Source organism: Pseudophryne corroboree, chromosome 8 (assembly GCF_028390025.1).
Source record: "Pseudophryne corroboree isolate aPseCor3 chromosome 8, aPseCor3.hap2, whole genome shotgun sequence".
NCBI lineage: Eukaryota > Metazoa > Chordata > Amphibia > Anura > Myobatrachidae > Pseudophryne > Pseudophryne corroboree.
Genome location: NC_086451.1, coordinates 358,260,764 through 358,288,348, shown reverse-complemented (window position 1 = coordinate 358,288,348; position 27,585 = coordinate 358,260,764). Strand labels below are relative to the sequence as shown.

At 43.7% G+C, this 27,585-nt stretch overlaps 1 long non-coding RNA gene across 3 annotated transcripts in view; it reads right to left on the bottom strand.

The window, feature by feature from the left end:
* Positions 1 to 1,037: 1,037 nt before the first annotated feature.
* Positions 1,038 to 27,585, bottom strand: part of LOC134947796 (uncharacterized) — a 279,682-nt gene continuing 253,134 nt past the window's right edge. For all 3 annotated transcript variants that reach the window (XR_010182785.1, XR_010182784.1, XR_010182786.1), the window contains 2 exons: positions 2,366 to 3,146; positions 1,038 to 1,220 (listed from right to left, as the gene is read on the bottom strand). This is a non-coding gene — a long non-coding RNA (uncharacterized LOC134947796). The remainder of the gene's footprint in view (positions 1,221 to 2,365; positions 3,147 to 27,585) is intronic.

Below are 27,585 nucleotides of genomic sequence, written 5' to 3'. Positions count from 1 at the left end.
GCTACTCAGAAACTGCACAGAGAAGTCTTTTCGCAATATTGCGAATCTTTCGTTCGCAATTTTGATAAGCTAAGATTCACTCCCAGTAGGCGGCGGCTTAGCGTGTGCAAAGCTGCTAAAAGCGAACAACTCGGAATGAGGGCCTTTGGCTTTTTGGATTTTACATGCCCTCTACTATCACATTGGGCATCGGCCTTGGCAGATGACGTTGATGGCATTTCATTGTCTATGTCATGGCTAGTGGCAGCAGCTTCAACACTAGGAGGAAGTGGTTCTTCTTGATGTTTCCCTATTTTATCCTCATAATTTTTGTTCCCCATTATTTTTTGGGAGTTATATGAGACAACGGTGGTCATTCCGAGTTGTTCGCTATTTTTTTCGTTCGCACAAGGTATGAGCAAAATTGCGAACATGTTGCAAAATAGCGAATATCCGCCCTCAACGTGTTTTTGCTATTTCGTATGCAGTATTACATAAAGTAGGCGTATGCCAAATGACATCGCACTAATGCGAACCCATCGCATTACCACAAACCTCATCGTAAAAATCCTAACTTATCGTAGATTTACACATTCCTGTTAAAATTGCACACGCTTTAGCTAAAAAACGCACAGCAATGGGTTTTTTTTCCTTTAAAGTTAAATTACACCTTTCAGTTTAAACTCCACAAACCTTCCTCAATTATGAATCCAATTAGTGTAGTGAATGATAATGGTCATGACCAATTAAGTCTTCAAAGAATCCCTTAATAACACTTTGTAGGCATAATTGGACATCAACATTTAAAAGAAGTAAATAAAAATATAGATGTGGTAAATGTGCCTGTTTTTTGTTGTTGTTGTTGTTGTAGAGGTGTAGAGTGTGAATAAATGTGTTAACATGTTTTTGTAAACAATAAGCTCCTAATTGTTATTATTTTTTTTGTTTTTTAATTTTAATTAAATATTTAGAAATAAGATATGTGACGTGTTTTAGCTCACCAATTTATGCATGCAAATCTTTTTTGCCAAAATAGCATTAATAAACACAACACCCGCTTAACTTCAAAATCAATTTTATTTTATTTTTTGTTATTTTTTTAAACTAATGTAAATATTTTCAAATAAAAAAAAATTATAAAAATGATTCAAAAAGTTCTAAGTCCGCTATGACGGCCCTCAGATTGCCTTTAAGGCGGGAAACAATCTCCGGCAAACTGCTGGGATCTCCAACTGCCACATCTGAAATGAAGATGCAAAGAAAACATTACTAACTTACTCACATTACATATTATACAATTAAGGCACAAAGCACACTTTAATGCAGCCATGTCCAAACTGTGGGCCTCCAGCTGTTGTGAAACTACATATACCAGCATGCCTTGACACTGTTTTGGGATCAAAGAATGCAAAAGCTGTGTCAGGGCATGCTGGGATGTGTAGTTTCTCAACAGCTGGAGGGCCGCAGTTTGGACAGGCCTGCTTTAATGGCGAAGTGACTACATCATGGCTGTTTTAAGGATAAATCAGTAGCAGAACAACACACAAGGCTGCTCAGCAATGTTTTGTGTAAATTATTATATTTTAATAAAATGTACTACACCATGGGGTGCATTTACTAATATGGGAGTTCTATTTAAGATGGGACGTTGACCATAGCAACCATTCAAATTCCACATATTATCTTGTAGAAGGGGTCTAAAAAATTACAAGTATAATCTTATTGGTTGCTATGGGCAACATCCCATCTTAAAGAGAACTACCATCTTAGTAAATGTAACACCATGTTGGCATTCATTCACATCTGGAGTGAAGCCAACTTATCTTTTTTGGGGTTGGCCCTGCATCATCACACTGCATATCAACATCTTCAGAAGGACCACATATCGTAGCATGCCCACACTCCATAAAAGGCTGCCTTAAAACATAAGGTCAAACAGCTTTATAAATGTATAAATCCTAAATAGTAGGAGTGTAACTTTCACAACACAAATCACTGTGTCCTTAGCCTGCCTAACAAAGTGACTCCTGCGACTTTAATTTGAAAATCTTGCAATACCCAGGCACAATTGTAAAAGTAAAACCACACAAAAAGTACCACTCACGTCTAAATGTTTTGCATATAATGTATCACATACAAACCCTGTTGTGCAGCCAAACCTGTCGACATAGTGATTGGCGACCCAGAGTGGCCTTCCTCAACATTGCAGATGTAGACACTGTACATATAATGTTCCTTACACAAATGTAAATGCATCATCCATACCATGATGAAGAAGACATGCATTTAACCTTGACAAAAGATTGGCCACAGTACAACACTGCATTTATTTGAATGTGTGGTTTTTTAAAAAAAAATAAAAATTAAGGAATGTGTGTGAACTTACTCTCCTCTGCCACTTGCCCACCTCCCTCAAGTGGCTCCGGGGCCTCTGCTTCCCATTCACATGGTGGCGAAGGTGGCTGGCTGGGGGATGGAGGCTGGATGGGTGAGGTTGGCTGGATGGGGGATGGGTGCTAGATGGGGGAAGGAGGCAGGATGGGGGAAGGAGGGTCTAATTGTGTAAGAGTATGGAAGGGGGAGGACCTTAGAGAGGGGGTTTGGGAATGATAGGGTGAGGGTGGTGGAGTGGTTTTTTGGGACACAGAGGGGGAGGGGGGCAGAGAGGGGAATTGGGGAAGAGAGTGGGATTGGGATGGAGAGGGTGATTGATCGGGAGAGTGGGATTGGGCTGGAGAGGGGGATTGGTCGGGAGAGTGGGATTGGGCTGGAGAGGGGGATTGGTCGGGAGAGTGGGTTTGGGCTGGAGAGGGGGATTGGGAGAGAGAGTGGGATTGGGCTGGAGAGGGGGATTGGGAAAGAGAGTGGGATTGGGCTGGAGAGGGGGATAGGGAAAGAGAGTGGGATTGGGCCGGAGAGGGTGAGGTGGGCGGAGAGGGGGTGTGGGCCGGAGAGGGTGAGGTGGCTGGAGAGGGGGGGTGGGCCGGAGAGGGTGAGGTGGCTGGAGAGGGGGTGTGGGCTGGAGAGGGGGTGTGGGCTGGAGGGGGTGTGGGCTGGAGAGGGGGAGTGGGCTGGAGAGGGGGAGGGGGAGACAGAAGGGGAGGGGGCCTGAGAAGGGGCCTGGTGTTGCCTCCCAGCAGCAGCAGCAGCTTGCCGTTGTGCTCGCCCTAGAATGACATATGTAATATTTAAGTTTTAGCATATACATTTATAACATCAGCATATTCCTATTACTCTGTTCTGTCCCATGTTAAAGAGACAGGGGTAACATTAATAAATTTGTAAAATGTTTAAACTGGTGATGTTGCCCATAGCAACCAATCAGATTATACATAAACTTTCTTAAGCTGCTTCTATCAGATAATATATAGAATCTGATTGTTTGATATAGGCAACATCACCAGTTCCAAAAACCACCCACATTATAAAAAAAACCCACTGAGCAAGTTATTGGGTTCAGTTGACAGCCTGTGTAGCAATTATGCACAACAACATTCACTTTTGCAGAAGCACCTTGATATACAGTTAGTACTGCTTGCCCTACCCACACACACTGTCATGTTTATTCTACAATAGTTTATTGTAAGTGTGCTAATTTTCACACTCTCACTTAGTGAAAGTAGGCAAAGTTTATGCAAAAATCTATGTACTGAAATATTTTACTTACTGCGCCTACGTAGGTTACGGATTTGTTGGCGGAGCTCCGCCAACCGGTCCGGCGTATGCCTGCGGAGGTTGCTCCACCGCCTCTCCAACTGTATGATGGTCCACCTGCTGCGGACGCGGGTCCTTAATAAGCGGCGGACCTCCGCGTAGGCCTCGCGCTTTACCCTATTTGGGACCAAGGGCCCTGCGCGGCCTACGCGGCGGTCCATCACTGCCACCAGGATGCGCAGCTCGCGGCGCGTGAATGCTGCTGCGCGCATCATGGTAATGGCGTTTTCCATATATGGGCTTATATTTATAGTTTGTGGTTGCATGTGATTGGTTGGAAATGTATGGTGTCATCTGTAATAAACTTTATTGATGTGTACATTGATGTGCAGGACAGTTTGTACAGTTCTCATGGGCGGAGATTCGCACCCGCGGACACACACACACACACACACACACACACACACACACACACACACACACACATATCATTCAGATATGGCTTCAAATCATAAACATATTAGTCTTCACATATATATATATATATATATATAAAATAAAAACATTTTTAAAAATTAAAAACCATTGGATACAACAATCTTACACAACATACATGAAAAGGAGAATATTACATAAAAAACTGTACTGAAACAATATAAAATACTCTCTAAACTCACTCAGAAATGTGCTCTCAGAAATGTCCACCTTACTTCAGTATTTTTCAGCATACACGCACACAGGCTGCATGTAGGGCGCTTATATAGCCAGTGCAACAATTAGTGGACCAATTTGCATAATATACACCTGCGCGGAATTCCGCACCGGAAAACACACGCAGCTATAAATAGCTAAACAGTCGTGCATACACTCATGCCACCAGCAACATGTCTACTCGTGAGCAGACGGCAGCAGAGATGGACGAGGTGCAGAAGCAGATGGCAGCTTTAGCACATAGAAGCTTAGCCCTGCGGAGGCAGATGCTTGAGTTTGCCAATGCTGACTCTGAAATAGCAGGACCCAGTACTATACAAACTCCTTCTTCTGCTACCCAGGAGTTAGGAGTGAATCCCCTGCCAGACATAGCTAGTGGGGAAACTGAGGGTGATTCTGGACTAGCAGCTCAAACACAAACTACACAAGCAGCTAGTGAAGAGGAAGATGGTGATGAAGGTCAGGATGATAGCTCACAGGCTACTTCCAAAAAAAAGAAAAGACAGCCCGCCTTCACTAAGAGGGAGTTACAGATTTTGGTCACACAGGCCATGCAAAAAATACATTGAGGACCCAAAAACATGGGTGCTGCAACCAAAGACAGAATTTGGAGGGACATCACTAATTCTATTAATGAAGTCGGCTCAATAGTCCGCACCTCGCAGGAAGTTCGAAGACGGTAAGTGTATATTGCCAGTCCATTTTTTGTGCCAAGTATTATTAAAAAGTAACTTAGATGTGATGTTGCCTATAGCAACCAAATGCATAACATGTGTACTATATATTAAAGCTGGTTTTCATAATTGAACACTACCTTGCCCCTATTTTCCCCCACATATGTAGTTGGGCCAACTTCAAATCCCGCCTGAAGGGCAAGAGGTCTGCGGAGTGGAATGCCTCGAGGGCAACAGGGGGAGGACCAGCTGCCACTGTGGAATACACAGATCTGGAGGAGATAGCGATGGACTGTGTGAGCTATGAGGAGGGGGTTGGGGGGTCTTATATGGACACGGACCTGCCTGAAATACTCCATGCACATGACTTGCCAGGTAAGTTTACACACATATTTTTTATTTTTTTTATTTTTTGGGATACAAAAGTCTCATATTGTTTTTATCTACTCTTTTTCCACTCATTCTTCTATTTGCTTTGCACATAACACAGCACAGGGGGGTGAGCAGGTAGAGTCACAGGAGGGTTATGTGGCTGAGGCTGAGGTGGAGGGACCTAGTGTGTCTGGCAGTGTGGGACCACAAATCCCACCCATCCAGATTCCAACTGGCCCCCCCACCCAACCCTCTGCTATCCCGGAAATCCTGACTGAAATAGCCAGGTATGGTGAGAGCCTGAATGCTTTTCAGGACACGATGCTCCGGGAGGTAAGCCAGATACCTGTCCGGCTCACTGAGCACAGAACCAGTGTGGAGCAAGGTGTAGTTCAACTCTGCCAAGGACTGGCAGAGATCAGGCAGGGCCAAGATCAACTCGCCTCCTCCTTCCATGAACTTGCCAATTCCATTCGGCAAGGGCTCCAGGACATCGCTGTCTCTCTTGCCCACAGTGGCAGAGAGCCAGCCACATCGGCTCCCTCCCCTCCCCCTGCCCAGGAAGAACATCCCACTGGGCAGGGCCTCGAAGGTCGCTCCGCAGACCAAGCCAAGAAGAACATCATCAGGCGGGGGGAAAAAAGAGAAAGTGATGTCTCTCCAGATGGGCAGCACCCATGTTTTACATGTTGCCTCGATGTATTTTTTAATTTTTGCTTGTGTGGCGAGAATGTAGAACTCCCTCAAAGTGAAAGGTTTTCTTTAAATTGTAGCCTGTGAGTTATTTGTGCCTACACCTGAGCCATATTCCTCTTCCTAGCGTGCTGTGTATGTTTGTGTGTTTGTTCCGGAATCTACCTCAGTTCCCTTAAAAGATATGTCTGGCTGGGGGTTCACTTACTTAATTGAAAACATCATATTTTGTCAGAAGAAGGGGTTACCATAGTACTGGGTTCTGCTATGTGCATTTGCCCAATGCCATCTGCTTGCTGCTATGTCCATCTCTGTATGTGATGCTCATTTGTAGCCATGTTGTGTTGTTGATTTTGAACTTTTTTTGAAGTAAAAAAAAATTACTTTACAATTGTTTGTGTGTTTTATTAAAGGTTATGCACTCATGAAAACTGTGCCCTGTAAACTTGAACATGGCATATTGACATTTGTGGAACAAGGGAACAATCAGAATATTAAGACAAACATTGCATAGTGTAATTTTAAATCTGTATGCCTTGCACAACACTTAATTTACCATATAAAAAAAAAAAAAAACTTGGGTTACTAGGGGCAACATGCCATAGTATTAGATATGGACACATATTCCCAAAAACAAAAAAACAAAAAACACATTAAGTCACATTAAATGTAGGCTGCCTTATGGTGCTCATGTTATGTGGTATGTACAAATAAATATGTCTATGTTGAGAAGATTTAGCTGATGTAGTTTATAAGTTTGTTTAGTCACATTTGAGATTATTAAACAAATAATTAAAACATGCATTTAACATCAGTTAATTTTTATTTGTACAAAAAATACAGTGCATTATTTGTGAGTGTGTCAGATTTGTTTGTGCTAACAATACAAATATTAAGTGGCCATATAATTGCTGTTTGTATTATTTTTTAAGAGCAGTGTTTTGCGAGTAAATGCTCAACAGGTGAATTCAGTTGCTAATTAATTGCTAATTAGAGCAGACACACACTTGTAACAGTACTTCGCAAGTGCTGAGTAGCTGCAGACTCACTCTTCGGCTGCGTCAAGATAGCGAACATTTGTTATGTACTTTTAACATATGATACGCAGTTTTTCTTATAGTAATTCTGCACAAGTGTCGTATCGTTATCTTTGCGTATGCGTATTTCCGCTTTTGCGCTTGCGCAGTTTGATGGTTTCCTGCCATTTGCGATGCGATGATCTGCTGCGAACAACTCGGAATGAGGGCCAATATGTGGCACAGGAATGACTGGAATGACTGATGGACAGGACACTACCACTGGTCTGATGCAGCACAACAGGTTTTTGTTATAATTATTATACTGCAACAGTGGACATATAGCAGCAGCGTATATCGTCACTGGAAAGACTGATGAGACAGAACACTACCACTGGTCTGATGCAGCATGACAGGTTGTTGTTATAATTATTATACTGCAGCAGTGGACATATAGCAGCAGCGTATATCATCACTGGAATGACTGATGAGACAGGACACTACCACTGGTCTGATGCAGCACAACAGGTTGTTGTTATAATTATTATACTGCAGCAGTGGACATATAGCAGCAGCCTATATCGTCACTGGAATGACTGATAAGACAGGACACTACCACTGGTCTGCACAACACAGCACCACTTTATACAGCTACACTGAATATATGGCAGCAGAGAACACAAACACTGTGACTGGCTGGACTGATGCAGCACAATACACTGACTACACTGGACTGGTCTGCACAACACAGCACCACTTTACAGCTACACTGGATATATGGCAGCAGAGAACACCAACACTGTGACTGGCTGGACTGATGCAGCACAATACACTGACTACACTGGACTAGGCAGCACAACACAGCACCACTTTACAGCTACACTGGATATATGGCAGCAGAGAACACCAACACTGTGACTACACTGGACTGGACTGGACAGCACAACACAGCACAAGACTCGCCACCCCACTTTCCCGCCCCCACACAGACACTGAACACTGAGGACACGTCCTCTCAATACACTCTCCGAGACTGGAGTGAAAATGGCCGTGACGCGCGGCTCCTTATATGGAATCCAAATCCTGCGAGAATCCGACAGCGGGATGATGACATTTTGCCGCGTTCGGGTTTCCGAGTCAGGCGGTAAAACCCGAGCCTGACTCGGATCCGGTCTCAAATGGTGAAGTCCGGTAGGGTTCGGTTCTCTGAGAACTGAACCCGCTCATCTCTAATAATAATAATAATAATAATAATAATAATAGGATTTATTTGCATTTGTTTGTTTTTTTCAGTTAGTAAAAAGGATGCATCACCCCAATGTAAAATATGTTTTTGATGATCTGTGAATTTCATTCACCAAGAGAAGCTCTACTTTAAAATAAGTAAAAGAATATAATGTTCTTTGAAATTTACAGCAAATATTCATTATCACCTCTACATTCTCTGAATCATAAGTGTTTCAAGCAATTGTACCTCTTATTCAGAATATTGTTCATCTCACATAATCTAATGAGTTGTGCTCCATTTATCAGAGAAAGTACAGACTTGCTGTTCCTTCAAGCTCTTTTGTGAGTCACTCCAGTCTTCAAAAGTCTCCTTTTCTTATAATTCTATTAGACACAGCACATCTCTCCCTGAATTACTTTCTTTCTCGCAGTGATAGAAGTAAACTCCAACACACATAAGTGTTCCTGTGATCATTCCTAACTTTTCTTAAACTTTGATAGTTTGACGTGTCCGAAAGCAATGACACCAAAAGTAGTATCTTCTAATGGTGACTATTGTGAGATGTCTAACATTAATTCTTCCTAGGGATTATTATGTACCTTTATAGTTATAGGGACTATAACAGACATATACAAAAACATTTGCATTTATCATTGGTTATTCTTATATATGATATTAAACTGGCTTCCCTTCCCTTTCAGAATCTAATTCAAGCTTCTCACACTCGCCTAGAAAGCCATCTCCCATTTACATTTACTCCTCTCCCATTTACATCTCTGACCTTATCTCCCTTTACACTCCCAGCCATCCTCTTCGCTCTGCTAATGCATGGCGCTTCTCCTGCCAAATGATTACTTCCTCCCACTCCCACCTCCAAGATTTTTCACGTGCTGCTCCCTTTCTCTGGAGGTCTCTACCTCTCTCCCTCAGACTCTCCACCTCTCTACAAAACTTCAAATGGGCTCTCAAAACCCACTTCCTCACCAAACCCAGACAAATCTCATCCTAACCCTCTGTTTCACGTTCTCTGTCTGCCTTATCTGTGTCACCCCTGTCTGTCTGCCCCTCCCCTTTAGAATGTAAAGGGGGGTACTCACGGAGAGATCCATGCTTAAAATCTAAGCAATCTGACTAGATTGCTTAGATTTTAAGCACAGATCACTCGTGTGTAGCCCCCTCAGCGATAGCGATGCGCGGCCCCGCACATCGCTATCGCCGCTGCTAGATTGAGCCTGCATGCAGGCCAATCTAGCGGGTCACTCACTTCACCCGCTGGGTGAAGTGAGCGGCCCCCGTCCTCCCCCCGCATCGCTCAGCACACATCGCGCTGTGCTGAGCGGAGGGAGAGATGTGTGCTGAGCGGTTCGCTCAGCACACATCTCTCCCGTGTATACCCCCCTTAAGCTCTCACAAGTAGGGCCCACTTGCCTCATGTGCTTATCCTATTTTTACTTTAATAATCTTCGACTGCACAAAATCTCACGGTTTTCTGCCAATCTGATACGTATATCAGTGTCATCTGCTGATGTAGCTATATTTACTTACTCTGTACTTGTTCTATATTGTCTTCAACTGTAAAGGTCCGTACACATTAGACGATGTCACTCTGTGAGCGACGTCGTCTAATGTTCCCCTCCCGGGCCGGCCGGTCGGCGGCCGACTGTACACACTGAGCGATATGACCGCTCATATCGCTCAGTGACGTCACGCCTCCGCCAGCCCTGCATGCTGGTCGTGGACGACAGTCCAGATCCTGCATGCATGCACTGGCGATAGCGACGATCATTGCCGACCCGCGGGGCCGCGCATCGGTCGTCACTGGCGACATACACACTTGCCGATAAAATGAGTGGCGTCGCTCAGGAAGGGGGAAAATTAGCAATGTCGATCATTTTATCGGCAAGTGTGTATGGCCCTTAAGTCACTGTTTTCCTGTTTTGATTATTTGTCTATGTACTCTGTAATTGGGCGCTGCGGAATCCTTGTGGCTCTATCTAAATAAAGGATAATAATAATAATAATAATAGCTTTCTACTATAGTCATCCTTTAATAGGGCTGATTCAAAGTTGCAATTGCAGAAAAAAGAAAAATGCTAATTTTCACCATTGCCGGCACTTGTGCCCCTCGTAGCCTAGACACACACTGCACCTGCACATTTTTACTCACAGTCCTATGGGTCCATAAATGCAGCATTAAGCTGCACCTACTCATAGGGCTGTGAGCTTGTTTGAGTGAATTCGGGTTGAAATGGGGCCACGAGGGGTGCAAGTTGCAGTGCAGTTGCTAATGTTGAAACACCGCGGCAACGGCAACTCGCACCCTCTGCATCTAATTGGAATGACCCTTAAAAGTCTAACTTTACCAGCCAATATATATTTTTTGCTATTACTATTTAACAGTTTGAATGGGAAGTATCTTAATTGAGAAACACATCATCTTAGTTTTACAATTACAGCTCTAATCACGATGGCGTTATTATTGTATAGACATTAATGTCATCTTGAAATACAGTAGGCAAATCCAATGTAAAAACATGCTGACACGACTGCTTTGAAAAGTACATTCAATATATAAAGAGACACCAGTGTCTGCCCTTGTACTGCTTTTTATCTACTGTAGGTAAGATTCCTGTACGTTATAACAAAGCTCTCTGTATTTTTATTCTTTGTTACTAAAGTTATCAGGAAGAATTCAATTTCATATGCCCTTTGTATCCCTCTACAGAAAATACTTTATCAGCTAAGTTCTGTAAAAGCCACTCACTATTCAAAAAGACCAATTTTCCCTGCAAAATGTTCTTCTGCTGCTGCTCCGCTGTTGGTCTCTGTATTGGTTGTTTGCAAAGAATAAATACATTCTTCTACCAACACACAAAGCTGCACACATAACTGCCCCAACATAAACCTGTTCTCTTCAATCAAAATATCTCCCAACTTTACCCCTGCGCTCTACCTAGGATTTGTGCTTCTACTCTCATTAGCTGCAGCCATTCCTAATTGCAGACTTTTTATTAGGTATAGGGGAATATTCAATTGAAGTCGAAAGCTGCGGTCTGTCGAAAAGACGTCAGTTTTTGACTTTTTAAGGTCGAATCGTGATTTGACCTATTCAATATATCTCAAAATTTTTGTGGATCGGTGGAATAGCTGCCAATCCACGTGCTTGTGTCGAAACCCCCTTTTCGACCATCTCAGTCCGACATAAAAAAATGTCGGACTGAGATGTGGGACCCAGAGCAGGAGAGGGAGGAGAGCCGCAGGGAGACGGGGGACAGCCGCGGGCATATAGGGGAGATCAGTGCTACAGCACAGCGCTGCAGCAGGATGTCACACAGCTGCGCCGCTCACAGCAGCTTCCACCTGGCTCCAGCAAGTGAGGTCACGCTTGCTGGAGCCGGGTGGACTCTGCTGCGAGGTCGGGCGGCTGTGTGACATCCTCCTGCAGCGCTACTAGTACTGTAGCGCTGATCTCCTTCGTCTGCCAGTGGCTCTCCCCCGCTGGTCTCCCCGCGACTCCCCCCTCCCCTCCTCCTCTCCACCTCTGTTTCCCTCATCTCAATTCGACTTGAAAAAGTCGAATTGAGATGAGATTTGAATAGGGGTTGTCGGATCCATTCCAATAAATGCATGTCGGAATGGATCCGACGCTAATTGAATATACCCCATAGAGTATTAGACCTGGTATAGTGATGTAGAAAATATGTAAGAATTCAGAGGACACAATGCTGGGTGCGTGCAAACAGCAGCAGCCGATCTGCGGTGTTCGCACTCACACAGCCGTGGGCCCCAAGAATAATTCAGACGCAAAAAAGAACACTGTATATTTAAATACACAGAAAACACTAGAAATTTTTGTAAAAGTGTATAATTGTGCTGACCACCTATAACCAATCGTATGCAGCTCCCAGTATAGTAATCTGAAAGAGGCTTACAACAAAAATAGAATATATAGTGAAAGAGAGCGCTTAGCGATTGGAAAATTTATTATATATGCACAATATAAAAAAATTAAAACATAGAACATTCCTTATAAAAGCACCCTTAATATAGTACCAGTATAGCCGGCAACTTACATCAATTAATAGCAATATATCTTATAACAAATTATTTTTATAGCTGCCAAATTATACTTAGTCCACCAATATTTTTGTAGGACAGCGCCGTGCTCCACCTCTTAGTAAGCCTTGTTCTTCTTTACACTAATGGGCCCAGACAGTCTCTAGATAAAAGATAAATAGTATCCAAACTCCTCTAGACTCAGGTCATAGCAGCAATAGTTGCACACACAGGTGAAAGAACTTGTACTCCGGTATTCACATAGCAAGTGTCCGGGTATTGACTACCTGTTCCAAGTGCAATGCAGAGTCCGTAGCAGCAAGGAGAGCGATGTTCCATGTGAGACATCAGTTGGGCAGCGACACAGTGCAGCAACGAGGGAGAGCGTTGTCCGGTGGTGGGCAGCGTTTCCAAGGTCAAACTGGTATAGAAGTCGGGTGAGGATCCTTAACATGTTTCTCCGTCCTATACCTTATGACGGTTTCCTCAGAAGGTAGTTTGATCACTAGCACACCTCTATTTAAATACCTCATCCTCCAATGGAAATTGCCCTTTAATTACTTAATACAGTTGTGCTCTCACTCACAGGTGCACGAAGTATATATAAATTAGAGATGTGCACCACAATTTGCACTCATTACCAGTCTATTCTGAACACCTCACACCTCACAATATTATTTTTAGCCCTAAAATTTGCACCGAGGTCGCTGGATGACTAAGCAAAGCGACCCAAGAGGGCGGCACAAACACCTGGCCCATCTAGGAGTGGCACTGCAGTGTCAGACAGGATGGCACTTAAAAAAATTGGCCCCAAACAGCACATGATGCAAAGAAAAGAGAAAAAGAGGTGCACTGTGGTCGCTGGACGGCTAAGCTAAGCAACACAAACACCTCAATATCACAGGAATTATTTGTTCTAATCAATGGTATTATTGGTCCAAATCACTGGAAGAAAATGACAAAATCACTGGAATTATTCGTTCTAATCAATGGTATTATTGGTCCAAATCACTGGAAGAAAATGACAAAATCACTGGAATTATTCGTTTTAATCAATGGTATTATTGGTCCAAATCACTGGAAGAAAATGACAAAAGCACTGGAATTATTCGTAAACATTTGTAGAAAGTCGCTGCTTTCTGATTACAGAAATGCTCAGATATTCCTGTGAATCCACAATCCCTTCCCAGAGGAAAAAGAAATTGAGAAACTATTGTTTGAGAACGTTTGTTCTCTTTCCCTTACAAAGGAACAAACCACTTTCCAAGAAGACTGACGTTTTTGGGATTATGGAGACATAATGTTTTTGAATATAAATCCTAAAGCAGGTTATGTATTAGAGCAAAAGAGTGCAAGAGACCAGCCATGCAGTTTCTGAAATATTATGACAAAATGTTACTGTATTTTATATGTCCATTACTTCAGCTTCCATTGACCTTTTTAAAAGCGGTAGAAGTTATCGATTCTTTCCCCCCCCCCCCTATTTTTAATTTTCTCCTGCATAGCCCAGTAAAATGTTGCAATGTTAAGTATTGACTTGTGCCTTCTGGGGGTCCACTTCATCACCAAACCCAGCCAAATCTCATCCTAACCCTCTGTTCCACATTCTCTATGTACCCCATCTGTGTCACCCATGTCTGTCTACCCCTCCCCTTTAGATTGTAAGCTCTCACGAGCAGGGCCCTCTTCCCTCTTGTGCTTATCCTTTGTCTTACTTTAATAATCTTCAACTGTACCACATCCAGCAGTCACCTGATACTTATTCCAGTGTCATCTGCTGATGTAACTATGTTTATTTACCCTGTACTTGTCCTATAATGTCATCAACTGTAAGTTGCTGTTTCCTTTTTGATTATTGATGTACTCTGTAATTGGGCACTGCGGAACCCTTGTGGCGCCATATAAATAAAGGATAATAATAATAATAATATAGGGTGTATAATCCCCAGGTGTATCTCCCACATCACACAGTACAGTATATAGGGTGTATAATCCCCAGGTGTATCTCACACATCGCTCAGTACAGATTACAGGATGTATAATCCCCAGGTGTATAACACACATCGCACAGTACAGTATACAGGGTGTATAATCCCCAGGTGTATCTCACACATCGCTCAGTACAGTATATAGGGTGTACAATCCCCAGGTATATCTCACACATCACACAGTACAGTATATATGGTGTACAATCCCCAGGTGTATCTCACACATCACACAGTACAGTATATAGGGTGTATAATCACCAGGTGTATCTCACACATCGCTCAGTACAGATTACAGGATATATAATCACCAGGTGTATCTCACACATAGCACAGTACAGTATATAGGGTGTATAATCCCCAGGTGTATCTCACACATCGCTCAGTACAGTAAACAGGGTGTATAATCACCAGGTGTATCACAAACGTTGCACAGTACAGTATACAGGGTGTATAATCCCCAGGTGTATCTCACACATCGCTCAGTACAGATTACAGGATGTATAAAATCACCAGGTGTATAACACACGTCGCACAGTACAGTATACATACTGATCACAACAATGTAGCAGATATTGAACACTGATCAGGATACTATAAGTGACACAGAGCTGCAAGATACAGCAATGGCCTACTGTTCTGTACTATATGTATACTGCTGGTCACCAAAATGCTGCACTGTCCTACTATATACTGCTCACAATAATGCAGCACAGAGATAGTATACTTGACACAGAGCTGCAAGATACAGCAATGGCCTACTGTACTGTACTATATGTATACTGCTTGTCACCAAAATGCTGCACTGTCCTACTATATACTGCTCACAATAATGCAGCACAGAGATAGTATACTTGACACATAGCTGCAAGATACAGCAATGGCCTACTGTACTGTACTATATGTATACTGCTGGTCACCAAAATGCTGCACTGTCCTACTATATACTGCTCACAATAATGCAGCACAGAGATAGTATACTTGACACAGAGCTGCAAGATACAGCAATGGCCTACTGTGCTGTACTATATGTATACTGCTGGTCACCAAAATGCTGCACTGTCCTACTATATACTGCTCACAATAATGCAGCACAGAGATAGCATACTTGACACAGAGCTGCAAGATACAGCAATGACCTACTGTACTGTACTACTATAATTATATACTGGTGGTCCCCAGTCCCCACAATGCAGCACACTGAGCACAGATATTTGCAGCACACTGAGCACAGATATGGAGCGTTTTCAGTCAGAGAACGTAGATATTTTCAGCACACTGAGCACAGATATTTTCAGCACACTGAACACAGATATTTGCAGCACACTGAGCACAGATTACGGAGCTTTTCAGGGAGAGAACGCAGCCACGTCCTCTCCGTTCAATCTCCAATGCACGAGTGAAAATGGCGGCGACGCACGGCTCTTTATATAGAATACGAATCTTGCGAGAATCCGACAGCGGGATGATGACGTTCGGGCGCGTTCGGGTTAACCGAGCAAGGCGGGAAGATCCGAGGCTGCCTCAGAACCGTGTAAAATAGGTGATGTTCGGGGGGGGGGTTCAGATCTTGGAGAACCGAACCCGCTCATCTCTAATATAAATATATATATACTTTGTGCACCTGTGAGTGAGAGCACACCTGGATAAAGTAATTAAAAGGCAATTTCCATGCAATTTCTCTGCTCACCACTTTACATTCTGTTATTCAGAATTTTGTTCGACTTGCTCTTAATCTCTGGCATGCCCATCCCTGCTTCATTAGACTTTCATCCATCCCCTCTGCTTTCAAGCGTGCCCTTAAAACTATCTTTCTTTTTCATTCTAGTTTACCATCCCTCCTTCCAGCTCTGCAGTCTCTGACAACTTCTCCTCCCATATCCTCTATAGATTGTAACCATTTATTATTATTATTATTATTATTATTATTCTCAGTCCTGTAAGAGTGAGGATATACCCATGATATCATCTGTGTACCCGGGATTTTTGTGTACTCCACCGCACACTTGGAAGGGTAGGCAGCTCTCCTGCATTCTACCAGCATTGCGGGCAGGATTGTAGTGAAGTGGGCAGGATCGCTGCAATGTATGGAGGAGCAGGGCTTAATAAAGTGATCCACGCCATTAAGGACTGTCTCTTCCTGCGGACCCACAAATTACTGCATTTTGTCACAGTGGGGGCAAGGTCTAATGATGCAATAGTCTGGCCTCACCCCATGAAGTGGCAAGCACCATCTCCCCTCTGGGCTTATCCTGGAGAGGAGGCAGAGAAGGATGGTAAGTATGCCCGAAATAATGAATTGATCAGTTTCTTTATTTTGCTAAAATCTTGTGGAAACTAATGTTTCCATAATATTTAAAAAAAATACAATAATGAACAGACCCCATTGTCAGTTGCTTATAAACATATATTTGCATTTGAGAGGCAAGCAGAGCACACAGTTTAGAGTTTGGTTTTTAATTCAGTTGACATTTTTCAACCATATTTCATGTTGAATGATAACCTTTAAATTCACATTTTCTAGAATATTTCTTGCAAATGAAAATGAAACTATATAAATCAAAGGCTGGGAATAAAAATGCCAAATAAATAAAAACATGAATTCATGAACACAGCATTTGGATAAAGGAAATAAAATGAAAATGCACTATTATTTTTAATTCAATTGTACTTATTTTCATCATACACCTCTAGTCAAAGTAACACAATTTGTTTAATTGACTGACTTACAAAGAGGAAGAAAGATGTGTATGGTTCTATTGTCTTTCCAAAGTTTAGTGACCAGTGATAGAACATTGCTGAATCTGTCACCGTCTTTATTTGTGCAGACACAACATTGACATTAAGTTAGACTTGACCTCCTGTCTCTCATAGAGGTTGTACAGTCTGGCAGACCCTCCAACTTGGATGCTTTTCTGCATGATACAGAAATATACTAACTAAATAAAAGATTCTTACAAAGCCAGCATTTTCTGTGCCTATTGTCACCAGTTTCCACCACCTTGTATATTCAGTCAGTATTATACGGTATGTACGTCCAAAATACGTAAAACTGCATCTGGATGGTTTGCACTTCCTACTTTGAAACCAATTAGACATTACTTTCCATTCAACATACAACTGCACATAATCCTCCTTTAACTGCACATAATCCTCCTTTATCCCATTCTAATTATCATTCTTGTCTTCTCTTCTCATTGAAAAAGCATCTAGTCAAAAAAAACCTTGTGTCAGTTCTAACCTTAGGTATGTCACCTATTAATGCTTCAAGTCTTATGTGTCTGCATTTTAAATTCTATCTTTTGAACATGTAAGAACAGGTTATCATACCTTCCAACTGTCCCGATTTTCGCGGGACAGTCCCAATTTTTTAGGACTATCCCGCTGTCCCACCCGCAGTGTCCTGCAGGAGGGGGCAGGTGGGAGGCTCCTGTCACTTGCTGGGAGACAGAGTGTCTGGGGGCACGTCAGCAGCTCACAGAGTGCTGGGCATGCCTCTTCAGTGACTGAAAACGGAGTCATGGCTCGCCATCGTTGCACTCCTGCGATGCCACCCAACCTTTCTATAGTTCATGTCTCCTTTCGCCGTGCCTGGGGGTCCCGCTTCCCCATCTCCCGATGTTGGGCGGTATGGGTTATGATTGATATGTATCAAGACGCAGCAAGGAAAATATATACATACTGTGTGTGTGTGCTATGTAAATTTGTGCAAGATAAACTACGCGAGCATATAGGATTGTTGCTTTTCTCTTTAGTAACCTGCTTTTTCTTGTGACTTACAGTATTACATTATTTTGTGTTACACATCATGAAAGTCAGTGGGGTTAATATTAGTTTTAACATATTTTATATTGTTTTTGTTTGATTTAAGTTTTAAATATTTAACTGCCACAATCTACTTCAACATCATTGGGATCTGACCCAGCTCTCCCCTGCATCCCTGCACAACAGTAGGATATTCTCTATTACAAGCTGGTTATCAGATGGCCCTATAGGCCTGATTCATGTTTGCAAGTAAAGCAAAAAAGCAAACAATTGGGCAAAACCATGTTGCACTGCAGGTGGGGCAGATGTAACATGTGCAGATATTTAGATTTGGGTGAGGTGTGTTCAAACAGAAATCTAAATCGCAGTGTAAACATAAAGCTCTCTTACATTTGTGGGTTGCATGCAAAAGCATCCAGTATTTGCCCTGCACAGAAAAAAAATATATATAAAGAAGTATGGGAATCAATTAAACAGCACTAGACAAAACTCAAGTATATCACCAATCCTTTGGATACGTGGATTCCCTTGTTCCTAAAGTTCTCCTCAACAGCGAAAAATGAATGGGCTCAAAAGGAATCAAAGGAGAAAGGGGTACATAGTGACGTACAGTTTTTAACACAGATAAAATGGTAACATCCAAGAAACAAATGAACAATGATGTCAGAATAAAATCGAGCATTTATCACACATGGGGAATTTGTAAACGGCTGCAAAGCAACCATTACTGGCTAGTGTGTAGAGGTATAAAATGGCAGGCCTGTGAAGCGCGAGTGGGATACAATGCCCTCAGTTCATTAACGAGGGAAGTGTGGCAGACTGCTCTTGAAATAATCCAGTGGCGATTGTGGACCCGCTGCAGTGAGGAACCCTGGGACCTGCACTAAGGGGATTGTATTGTATACAATTGTAGTTAATTATAAACAATTATATTACAATTCACATTAAACTATGTTTTGCAACATCTAAGGCAGTGGCGTTTTAAGAGTGGGCCAGCGTGCAGACTCCATGTTGGAACCCTCCACTCCACGGCACATTGTGCCAGAGTCTACTGTGAATGCGCAGGTCTCCGGAAACATGGCGCCTGCAATGGTCCAGAGACTAATTACCTACTGTGTATGTGCGGCTGCAATTTTGGGAGTGATTTTTGCCGCAGCTGCTGTGGCTGCAGCACCCTTCACACGACTCCAGAAAGGTAAGTACTAAAACAACGTGTGCGCAGTGTGGGCCCCACTGGATCCAGGGGCATGTGTGCACTGTACACATTGCACCCATGATAGCAAAACCAATGCCTATTCATCAGCCTTTGTTACAAAATATTCAGCATACTCCAAAAACGAAATATTTTCAGATTTTGCCTGCTGGAACCAATGCCATTTTCAGATGGCGTTGATTCCCAGAACCCTGCTCCTTCCTAGGGGTAGGAGGTCTGGTAATTAACTCCATCTGCAAAAATGGGATAGCACTATATTAGGGCATCAGAACACCTGTCCCTGCACCAAAGCAATACTGAATTGCTCCAGTAGTTAAGTATCCACTGCTGCAACTCATAGTGAATTAAATATTTAATCATCAGGGGCCAGATGATTTGTGGGCCCCTTAGTTTTTTGTAGTCCGGATAAAAATAATGGAGTAGTTTCTCTGTTGGCTAAATTGAATATTAAAAATAAAGAACACCATCCTTGTACATCTTGAATCAGGTAATATGATGCAAACAATGAACATTTACTGAGAGTGTCAGTGCAATGAGTAAAATGGACCTGGCAAATGGTGGGTTTACTATGCCCTGTTCCAACCCTGCTCCACTTACCCTGTTAGTGGCACAACAGTCCTACTCTTCTCTTCTTGTCTGTTCTGTCTCCGTCAGTTCGGTAGGAACCATTGGGGGCACCCACTCCTGTTCTCACTGCCCATTACTGAGACAGGACAGAACACATTGATTATTGTATAGATTATGGGCCTAATTCAGAGTTGATTGGGCAAAACCATGTGCACTGCAGGTGGGGCAGATATAACATGTGCAGCGAGAGTTAGATTTGGGTGGGGTGTGTTCAAACTGAAATCTAAATTGCAGTGTGAAAATAAAGCAGCCAGTTTTTACTCTGCGCAGAAACAAAATAACCCACTCAAATCTACTGTAACTCTCCATGCAAATGTTATATCTGCCCCCCCCCTGCAGTGCACATGGTTTTGCCCAACTGCTAACAAATTTGCTGCTGCGATCAACTCTGAATTTTCCCCTATGTGCTTTGATATATCTTAATGAAGGATAAATTAATCATATTTCATTTGCGTAACTATAGATAATTTATGGTTATATATAAATTATTCACTTGAATTTGGCCCTGCAAATGTTGCTTTTAGTGTACATTATTTTTGACTTTTTTTTCTTTCTGATAAAATGAATTGCTTGTTAATACTAATTGCTTCTAGCTCCTCTAATGCTGGTTACACACTAGAGATGAGCGCCGGAAATTTTTCGGGTTTTGTGTTTTGGTTTTGGGTTCGGTTCCGCGGCCGTGTTTTGGGTTCGACCGCGTTTTGGCAAAACCTCACCGAATTTTTTTGTCGGATTCGGGTGTGTTTTGGATTCGGGTGTTTTTTTCAAAAAACCCTAAAAAACAGCTTAAATCATAGAATTTGGGGGTCATTTTGATCCCAAAGTATTATTAACCTCAAAAACCATAATTTCCACTCATTTTCAGTCTATTCTGAATACCTCACACCTCACAATATTATTTTTAGTCCTAAAATTTGCACCGAGGTCGCTGTGTGAGTAAGATAAGCGACCCTAGTGGCCGACACAAACACCGGGCCCATCTAGGAGTGGCACTGCAGTGTCACGCAGGATGTCCCTTCCAAAAAACCCTCCCCAAACAGCACATGACGCAAAGAAAAAAAGAGGCGCAATGAGGTAGCTGACTGTGTGAGTAAGATAAGCGACCCTAGTGGCCGACACAAACACCGGGCCCATCTAGGAGTGGCACTGCAGTGTCACGCAGGATGGCCCTTCCAAAAAACCCTCCCCAAACAGCACATGACGCAAAGAAAAAAAGAGGCGCAATGAGGTAGCTGACTGTGTGAGTAAGATAAGCGACCCTAGTGGCCGACACAAACACCGGGCCCATCTAGGAGTGGCACTGCAGTGTCACGCAGGATGGCCCTTCCAAAAAACCCTCCCCAAACAGCACATGACGCAAAGAAAAAAAGAGGCGCAATGAGGTAGCTGACTGTGTGAGTAAGATAAGCGACCCTAGTGGCCGACACAAACACCGGGCCCATCTAGGAGTGGCACTGCAGTGTCACGCAGGATGGCCCTTCCAAAAAACCCTCCCCAAACAGCACATGACGCAAAGAAAAAAAGAGGCGCAATGAGGTAGCTGACTGTGTGAGTAAGATAAGCGACCCTAGTGGCCGACACAAACACCGGGCCCATCTAGGAGTGGCACTGCAGTGTCACGCAGGATGGCCCTTCCAAAAAACCCTCCCCAAACAGCACATGACGCAAAGAAAAAAAGAGGCGCAATGAGGTAGCTGACTGTGTGAGTAAGATAAGCGACCCTAGTGGCCGACACAAACACCGGGCCCATCTAGGAGTGGCACTGCAGTGTCACGCAGGATGGCCCTTCCAAAAAACCCTCCCCAAACAGCACATGACGCAAAGAAAAAAAGAGGCGCAATGAGGTAGCTGACTGTGTGAGTAAGATAAGCGACCCTAGTGGCCGACACAAACACCGGGCCCATCTAGGAGTGGCACTGCAGTGTCACGCAGGATGGCCCTTCCAAAAAACCCTCCCCAAACAGCACATGACGCAAAGAAAAATAAAAGAAAAAAGAGGTGCAAGATGGAATTGTCCTTGGGCCCTCCCACCCACCCTTATGTTGTATAAACAAAACAGGACATGCACACTTTAACCAACCCATCATTTCAGTGACAGGGTCTGCCACACGACTGTGACTGATATGACGGGTTGGTTTGGACCCCCCCCAAAAAAGAAGCAATTAATCTCTCCTTGCACAAACTGGCTCTATAGAGGCAAGATGTCCACCTCATCATCATCCTCCGATATATCACCGTGTACATCCCCCTCCTCACAGATTATCAATTCGTCCCCACTGGAATCCACCATCTCAGCTCCCTGTGTACTTTGTGGAGGCAATTGCTGCTGGTCAATGTCTCCGCGGAGGAATTGATTATAATTCATTTTAATGAACATCATCTTCTCCACATTTTCTGGATGTAACCTCGTACGCCGATTGCTGACAAGGTGAGCGGCGGCACTAAACACTCTTTCGGAGTACACACTTGTGGGAGGGCAACTTAGGTAGAATAAAGCCAGTTTGTGCAAGGGCCTCCAAATTGCCTCTTTTTCCTGCCAGTATAAGTACGGACTGTGTGACGTGCCTACTTGGATGCGGTCACTCATATAATCCTCCACCATTCTTTCAATGTTGAGAGAATCATATGCAGTGACAGTAGACGACATGTCCGTAATCGTTGTCAGGTCCTTCAGTCCGGACCAGATGTCAGCATCAGCAGTCGCTCCAGACTGCCCTGCATCACCGCCAGCGGGTGGGCTCGGAATTCTGAGCCTTTTCCTCGCACCCCCAGTTGCGGGAGAATGTGAAGGAGGAGCTGTTGACAGGTCGCGTTCCGCTTGACTTGACAATTTTCTCACCAGCAGGTCTTTCAACCCCAGCAGACTTGTGTCTGCCGGAAAGAGAGATCCAAGGTAGGTTTTAAATCTAGGATCGAGCACGGTGACCAAAATGTAGTGCTCTGATTTCAACAGATTGACCACCCGTGAATCCTTGTTAAGCGAATTAAGGGCTCCATCCACAAGTCCCACATGCCTAGCGGAATCGCTCCGTGTTAGCTCCTCCTTCAATGTCTCCAGCTTCTTCTGCAAAAGCCTGATGAGGGGAATGACCTGACTCAGGCTGGCAGTGTCTGAACTGACTTCACGTGTGGCAAGTTCAAAGGGCATCAGAACCTTGCACAACGTTGAAATCATTCTCCACTGCACTTGAGACAGGTGCATTCCACCTCCTATATCGTGCTCAATTGTATAGGCTTGAATGGCCTTTTGCTGCTCCTCCAACCTCTGAAGCATATAGAGGGTTGAATTCCACCTCGTTACCACTTCTTGCTTCAGATGATGGCAGGGCAGGTTCAGTAGTTTTTGGTGGTGCTCCAGTCTTCTGTACGTGGTGCCTGTACGCCGAAAGTGTCCCGCAATTCTTCTGGCAACCGACAGCATCTCTTGCACGCCCCTCTCGTTTTTTAAAAAATTCTGCACCACCAAATTCAAGGTATGTGCAAAACATGGGACGTGCTGGAATTTGCCCATATTTAATGCACACACAATATTGCTGGCGTTGTCCGATGCCACAAATCCACAGGAGAGTCCAATTGGGGTAAGCCATTCCGCGATGATCTTCCTCAGTTGCCGTAAGAGGTTTTTAGCTGTGTGCGTATTCTGGAAAGCGGTGATACAAAGCGTAGCCTGCCTAGGAAAGAGTTGGCGTTTGCGAGATGCTGCTACTGGTGCCGCCGCTGCTGTTCTTGCGGCGGGAGTCCATACATCTACCCAGTGGGCTGTCACAGTCATATAGTCCTGACCCTGCCCTGCTCCACTTGTCCACATGTCCGTGGTTAAGTGGACATTGGGTACAGCTGCATTTTTTAGGACACTGGTGACTCTTTTTCTGAGGTCTGTGTACATTTTCGGTATCGCCTGCCTAGAGAAATGGAACCTAGATGGTATTTGGTACCGGGGACACAGTACCTCCAACAAGTCTCTAGTTGGCTCTGCAGTAATGATGGATACCGGAACCACGTTTCTCACCACCCAGGATGCCAAGGCCTCAGTTATCCGCTTTGCAGTAGGATGACTGCTGTGATATTTCATCTTCCTCGCAAAGGACTGTTGGACAGTCAATTGCTTGGTGGAAGTAGTAAAAGTGGTCTTACGACTTCCCCTCTGGGATGACCATCGACTCCCAGCAGCAACAACAGCAGCGCCAGCAGCAGTAGGCGTTACACGCAAGGATGCATCGGAGGAATCCCAGGCAGGAGAGGAATCATCAGAATTGCCAGTGACATGGCCTGCAGGACTATTGGCATTCCTGGGGAAGGAGGAAATTGACACTGAGGGAGTTGGTGGGGTGGTTTGCGTGAGCTTGGTTACAAGAGGAAGGGATTTACTGGTCAGTGGACTGCTTCCGCTGTCGGCCAAAGTTTTTGAACTTGTCACTGACTTATTATGAATGCGCTGCAGGTGACGTATAAGGGAGGATGTTCCGAGGTGGTTAACGTCTTTACCCCTACTTATTACAGCTTGACAAAGGGAACACACGGCTTGACAAATGTTGTCCGCATTTCTGGTGAAATACTTCCACACCGAAGAGCTGATTTTTTTGGTATTTTCACCAGGCATGTCAACGGCCATATTCCTCCCACGGACAACAGGTGTCTCCCCGGGTGCCTGACTTAAACAAACCACCTCACCATCAGAATCCTCCTGGTCAATTTCCTCCCCAGCGCCAGCAACACCCATATCCTCCTCATCCTGGTGTACTTCAACACTGACATCTTCAATCTGACTATCAGGAACTGGACTGCGGGTGCTCCTTCCAGCACTTGCAGGGGGAAGGCGCATGCTCTTCACGTCCAGTGTTGGGAAGGTCAGGCATCGCAACCGACACAATTGGACTCTCCTTGTGGATTTGGGATTTCGAAGAACGCACAGTTCTTTGCGGTGCTTTTGCCAGCTTGAGTCTTTTCAGTTTTCTAGCGAGAGGCTGAGTGCTTCCATCCTCATGTGAAGCTGAACCACTAGCCATGAACATAGGCCAGGGCCTCAGCCGTTCCTTGCCACTCCGTGTGGTAAATGGCATATTGGCAAGTTTACGCTTCTCCTCCGACAATTTTATTTTAGGTTTTGGAGTCCTTTTTTTACTGATATTTGGTGTTTTGGATTTGACATGCTCTGTACTATGACATTGGGCATCGGCCTTGGCAGACGACGTGGCTGGCATTTCATCGTCTCGGCCATGACTAGTGGCAGCAGCTTCAGCACGAGGTGGAAGTGGATCTTGATCTTTCCCTAATTTTGGAACCTCAACATTTTTGTTCTCCATATTTTAATAGGCACAACTAAAAGGCACCTCAGGTAAACAATGGAGATGGATGGATACTAGTATACAATTATGGATGGACTGCCGAGTGCCGACACAGAGGTAGCTACAGCCGTGGACTACCGTACTGTGTCTGCTGCTAATATAGACTGGATGATAATGAGATGTAGTATGTATAAAGAAGAAAGAAAAAAAAACCACGGGTAGGTGGTATACAATTATGGATGGACTGCCGAGTGCCGACACAGAGGTAGCTACAGCCGTGGACTACCGTACTGTTCTGTGTCTGCTGCTAATATAGACTGGATGATAATGAGATGTAGTATGTATAAAGAAGAAAGAAAAAAAAACCACGGGTAGGTGGTATACAATTATGGACGGACTGCCGAGTGCCGACACAGAGGTAGCTACAGCCGTGGACTACCGTACTGTACTGTGTCTGCTGCTAATATAGACTGGATGATAATGAGATGTAGTATGTATAAAGAAGAAAGATAAAAAAACCACGGGTAGGTGGTATACAATTATGGATGGACTGCCGAGTGCCGACACAGAGGTAGCTACAGCCGTGGACTACCGTACTGTACTGTGTCTGCTGCTAATATAGACTGGATGATAATGAGATGTAGTATGTATAAAGAAGAAAGAAAAAAAAACCACGGGTAGGTGGTATACAATTATGGATGGACTGCCGAGTGCCGACACAGAGGTAGCTACAGCCGTGGACTACCGTACTGTACTGTGTCTGCTGCTAATATAGACTGGATGATAATGAGATGTAGTATGTATAAAGAAGAAAGAAAAAAAAACCACGGGTAGGTGGTATACAATTATGGATGGACTGCCGAGTGCCGACACAGAGGTAGCTACAGCCGTGGACTGCCGTACTGTGTCTGCTGCTAATATAGACTGGATGATAATGAGATGTAGTATGTATAAAGAAGAAAGAAAAAAAAAACCACGGGTAGGTGGTATACAATTATGGACGGACTGCCGAGTGCCGACACAGAGGTAGCTACAGCCGTGGACTACCGTACTGTACTGTGTCTGCTGCTAATATAGACTGGATGATAATGAGATGTAGTATGTATAAAGAAGAAAGAAAAAAAAACCACGGGTAGGTGGTATACAATTATGGATGGACTGCCGAGTGCCGACACAGAGGTAGCTACAGCCGTGGACTACCGTACTGTACTGTGTCTGCTGCTAATATAGACTGGATGATAATGAGATGTAGTATGTATAAAGAAGAAAGAAAAAAAAACTACGGGTAGGTGGTATACAATTATGGATGGACTGCCGAGTGCCGACACAGAGGTAGCTACAGCCGTGGACTACCGTACTGTGTCTGCTGCTAATATAGACTGGTTGATAATGAGATGTAGTATGTATAAAGAAGAAAAAAAAAACACGGGTAGGTGGTATACAATTATGAACGGACTGCCGAGTGCCGACACAGAGGTAGCTACAGCCGTGGACTACCGTACTGTACTGTGTCTGCTGCTAATATAGACTGGATGATAATGAGATGTAGTATGTATAAAGAAGAAAGAAAAAAAAAACCACGGGTAGGTGGTATACAATTATGGATGGACTACCGAGTGCCGACACAGAGGTAGCTACAGCCGTGAACTACCGTACTGTGTCTGCTGCGACTGGATGATAAATAATGATATAAAAAATATATATATATCACTACTGCAGCCGGACAGGTATATATTATATAATGACGGACCTGCTGGACACTGTCTGTCAGCAGAATGAGTTTTTTATTTTATAGAATAAAAAAACACCACACAAGTCACACGACGTGTGTTTAACTTTTACAGGCAGACATTCACAATACAATATAGTATACTATATACTGGTGGTCAGGTCACTGGTCAGTCACACTAGCAGTGGCACTCCTGCAGAAAAAAAGTGTGCACTGTTTAATTTTAATATGTACTCCTGGCTCCTGCTATAACCTAACTGCTCCCCAGTCTCCCCCACAATTAAGCTGTGTGAGCACAGTCAGATATTATACATAGATGATGCAGCAGCACACTGGGCTGAGCACAGATATGGTATGTGACTGAGTCACTGTGTATCGTTTTTTCAGGCAGAGAACGGATTATATTAAATAATATAAAACTGCACTGGTGGTCACTGGTCAGTCACTAGTATAACTAACTAATACTATCAGCAAAATTCTGCACTCTCTGTCTGAGTACTCCTCCTAAGCTCCAGTAAATGAAGTGTCACTGTCTCACTCTGTCACTAGTATAACTAACTAATACTATCAGCAAAATTCTGCACTCTCTGTCTGAGTA